This window comes from Mustela nigripes, chromosome 5 (genome assembly GCF_022355385.1).
Source record: "Mustela nigripes isolate SB6536 chromosome 5, MUSNIG.SB6536, whole genome shotgun sequence".
NCBI lineage: Eukaryota > Metazoa > Chordata > Mammalia > Carnivora > Mustelidae > Mustela > Mustela nigripes.
Genome location: NC_081561.1, coordinates 25,832,881 through 25,836,131, shown reverse-complemented (window position 1 = coordinate 25,836,131; position 3,251 = coordinate 25,832,881).

The following is a 3,251-nucleotide window of genomic DNA, read 5'->3' as shown; positions in this document are numbered from 1 at the left end:
CGGTCAGGGAGCACCCTGCCACCTCCAGGCTGCCCTCCAGGAATTTGGGGTGGGTGGTGGGAATGAGGAGGAAGGGGAGAGGACAGATGAGTGGTCCTTGTTGCAAGAGAAATGCCCTGGGCGTGGGGCTTGGCGCCTCTGCCTCTGTGCGAGGCACAGACTGAGAGCTCCAGGGGACACCTTCGAAACTGGAGATGTTGAAGATGCTGCTTGCCCCAGGAGGGTGAACTTTTGAAAATGGAATTCCCGGGTTGTTTTGTTGATTCTCATTGGGAAGTTGAATGTTGCTGCACGTTCAGATGTCCCATGTACTATAAAGCGTAAGATGTGCTTCCTGAGAGGTGGCATCAAGCCAGACTCAACCCAGCTTGAGGATTCCAAGTCTAGGGTGCTGGCCGCTACTCCATGGACTGACAGGAAAGGTGAATACACCTATCCACAGTCATGGTTAAATATCTCCTCGGAATAAATGCAGTAACTCCAACCCAGAGGTGAGTCAGTCTTCCCTGGGACCAAGCTGGTAATGAAATCTGATGCTGTGTTGTCGCTGAAGAGGCAATGAGCGAAACAGAACTCAAGGCATTTGAGGCACTCTCCGGTCGGCTTCTGCTGATATCCTGACTTTGTGAGGTCTGCAGCCCAGGCACCTTAGAGGGCCCTTGTTTAAGAAAAAGAATATAGGGGAGCCTGCCTCCCTCTCTCTCTCTCTGCCTGCCTCTCCATCTACTTGTGATTTCTCTCTGTCAAATAAATAAATAAAATCTTTAAAAAAAAAAAAAAAAAAAGAAAAAGAATATAGTCACCAACACAATTAGATACAGCCACTCTAAGGCTTATACAATGTATCTGAGGATAGGCTGCAGAAGAAAGAGGGGGCAGTCTTAACTAATTTCCATTATAATATACCTTGGCCCTTCTATAAAACCCATTTCATCCAGGGCTACCCCTTCCTGGGTCTTGCAAAGGGCCTGTGCAAGTGAGGGGCCATGATAAATACTTCTCTGAGGGGCTGTTTGGCAATATCTTTCAGAGTGATCTCCCTCAACAGTTTTTAAGTACAAAAAAATTAAAAATATTTAAGAATGTTCATATTTGGCAATATCAGAAATCTGAAAATGTGCCCATCCACTTAATGGAAATAATAGCCAGATACTAAAAAGCCTGGACTAGAGGTGGGTACCCACATGTTGGCTTGGCAGTTTGGGGAGAGGATTTGCTTTAAATCAAAACCCAGCAATTTCTCAATTGTAATATATAGCATGAGGTAATTTTTATAAGTTTTAATTTGTGAGTTTGTGTATTCATTTTTAAATAGATTTGAGGAATGTATACCAAACTCAGTATGAATTTTTCTGAGAAATGGAATTGGAGGATAGAGGAGCTTTTCATTTTTTGCCGTATTCACCTTTGCAATATATTTTTTGTTGTTTACAGGTGTGTATCACCTTAGATTTTTTTAAAAAAGATTTTATTTATTTATTTGACAGAGAGAGACACACAGAGAGGGAACACAAGCAGGAGCAGGAGAGGGAGAAGCAGGCTTTCCACCGATCAGGGAGCGGGGCATAGGCCTCGATCCCACAGGACCCTGGGATAATGATCTGAGCCAAAGGCAGCCGCTTAACGACTGAGCCGCCCAGGAGCCCAGAAACAGAATTGGGGGATAAAGGAGCTTTTTATTTTTTGCCATGTTCACCTTTTCGATATAATTTTGTTTGTTTGTATACAGGGATATATCACTGTAGATATTAAAAGTGAAAAACTACCAAAAAATTAACACCCTTCGGTAGAGGGTTTAGAAGTCTTGTTAACCCCGTATTGACCGCCTACTGCGCTCAGCGCGGGTGTGATCATCAGGATACAGAAAATGAAAGGGACAGAAGATGGAACCCATTACTGCAAAGATGAGCAGTTGGCTAGGGGGAAACCACGAAAGACAAATGCAACACGTTAACAGTGGCTAGGAAACTGGGGAGGCTCCTTTGAAGTCCGATGATGCTTCTAGGGCACAGAAGCAAAAATCTTATATACAGTTTCACTGGGTTTAGGGACTCACTCAAGACCATTTACAGAATCCAAGGGCAAGAATTTTTAATTTAGAGATTTCCAAAAGAAATGTCCTGACTCTTCAAAGCCTCTTGAATAAGAAATGCCAACATGTGTCATCGGAGGGGACCAAGCAGAAGGAAAGAATGGAGAGGGGGAGCCATCCAGCCATTCAGCAAAGCCTCCTGGGGCTGTGTGGTTCACTGAGGCTGATAACCAGGCCGGGGCCGGCTGGGTGGGGAGGGGGGAGAGGAACCAGGACGGGCACCGCGGAGCTGCGGGGGCTCCCAGGCCTCCCGCGCCCGGCGCCCGCCCAGCCCTTCTCCAGCCGCGCCGTGGCGCGCACCTGCCGTGGCTGCGGAGCGCGCGGGCCCAGGGAGCACGCGGCGGGCGGGAGGTCTCCGCGCTCCCGGGCGGGGACTCGCCGTCGCCGGGGGAAGCGCCCCGCTGCGGGTCGGCCGCCGCCCCGCGGGGAGACGGAGCGACGACCGCCCGCGTCCCAGCTCCTTCTCCAGCCCCGCGGGCGGCGCCTGCGGAGGGGGGCGGGGCGCAGCCCGCAGGTCGCGGCCGTGGCGTGCGCCGCAGCGCTGCCCGGGAAGCCCAGAGCCGCCTGGAGCGCGCGGGTGGCGCGGCGGAGGGCGGGGCGCCGGCTCGCCCCAGCGCTCGCCCCGGGGCGCGGCGGCCCGCGGCGACGACCACCGAGAGCTCGCACCGCCCGGAGTCCTAGAGCGGACCGGAAGTGCGCGCCGGCCGGCGGGGTCGTGCGGGCGGCGGCGGGCGCGTCCGGGAGCCCGCGGGCGGGGAGGCTGGCCCTGGGCCCGCGCTCCTCCGAGGCGGGAGCCGCGGCTGCGGGGAGAGCGCGGCTGTGCGAGCGGCCGCCGGGGTCGGCTCCGGAGCGCCTTGTCCGCGCGGTGGCCGCCCGGCTCCGGGGCGCAGGCGTCATGAGGCCCGCAGCGGCCGCGGGCCCGTCGGGTTGCGGCGTGGTCGGCCCCGGGGCCCGCAGCTCGCCGTCGGGTGCTCGCCGCTTCCGGTCCGCGCGGGGCTGGAATTCCCGCCGCAGGGACTCGCTCCGGTGACTGCCCAGCGCTGTCACGGACTCGAGTCCTCGCGCTCCGCGGCCGCCGTCGGCCTGTGCTCACGGAAACGTGCCGGACGGGCGCGGGGGCGGCGCGCGCCTGCCGGGACCCCGCGTGCGGTGGGACCCG